Genomic DNA, 1,068 nt, shown 5'->3' on the forward strand with positions numbered 1-1,068 from the left:
TGAAATTCAGGATTCTAGACTTATCATCTATTATATGTTTTATTTGGTCTCTCTTATCTTTGTTGTAGGTCTTTGTAGTGTGTCTGCCTAGACTGTCATATTATCAAGAAGTTGAGAATTAAGTTTTAGTAAATAAAATGAAAATGAGGTGTCATTTTTAATTGATTGATTACCCTATCCTATAAGCAAGGTAAATATTGGCTTACTTACTAATTTATCGTAAATTGTTTCCCTTTTTTCACATCAAGGAATCTGCATATTGCTGGCAGTGAATATGATGCCTGATACCTGGCATATTCACATATGGCTCACATATATAGGTCCATAGTTCGGTCATATTAAAAAGAGTTGTTCAACCATCTACACTCAGTTACAGAACATTTTCTTCCCTCTTAAATTTGTTATAACTCCCCATTTCCCTCCAACCCCACCCCACCCCTGCTTCCTGTACCCCCAATGAGCCCCTAACCAGTTACTGTCTCTAGCTTCATCCATCCCAGACTTCATATACTGGAAAACATACAGAACAAAAAAGAGACTAACCAAAAACCAGAGAAAAAACTCCAATTGAGAAAAAAGCAGGGAGTATTAAAAATTAGAACAAATTAAAAATGGGTCAAAAGGGAGATCATATCAGATATCACATTTTAACCTAATTATATCAGCCATGATTGTGTTTATGATATTCTCCATCTCATAACAAGGCTATTCACACCCCTCACCTATGATCAGAGGCTTAATCCATGTAGCGACCCTGCAAATAGGTTTTGAGTCCCACTGTCATCTCTTAGAAATGGCTGGCATTTGTCTCTCTCCTAGGTCCACAACACTTTCTTCCAGAAAGCATTTTTTAATAAATGTATAATCCCAGGATTATAAAGGATGAGTGCCAAGTAAAGTAAACCATGGTATCTTAGGCTGGGTTCTGTAGAGCAGCAAAACCAAGCAAGCGCGCGCATGTGTGTAATAATAATAATAGAAATGGCTTACACAATTGTAGAGGCAGGCAAGTTCTAAGTCTGTGGGTCAAATGTCAGACTTGTAGTGGTTCTCAACCTTCCTAATGCC

The sequence above is a fragment of the Echinops telfairi genome, unplaced genomic scaffold (assembly GCF_000313985.2).
Source record: "Echinops telfairi isolate 266 unplaced genomic scaffold, ASM31398v2 ScPeMD7_2280;HRSCAF=2840, whole genome shotgun sequence".
NCBI classification, from domain to species: domain Eukaryota; kingdom Metazoa; phylum Chordata; class Mammalia; order Afrosoricida; family Tenrecidae; genus Echinops; species Echinops telfairi.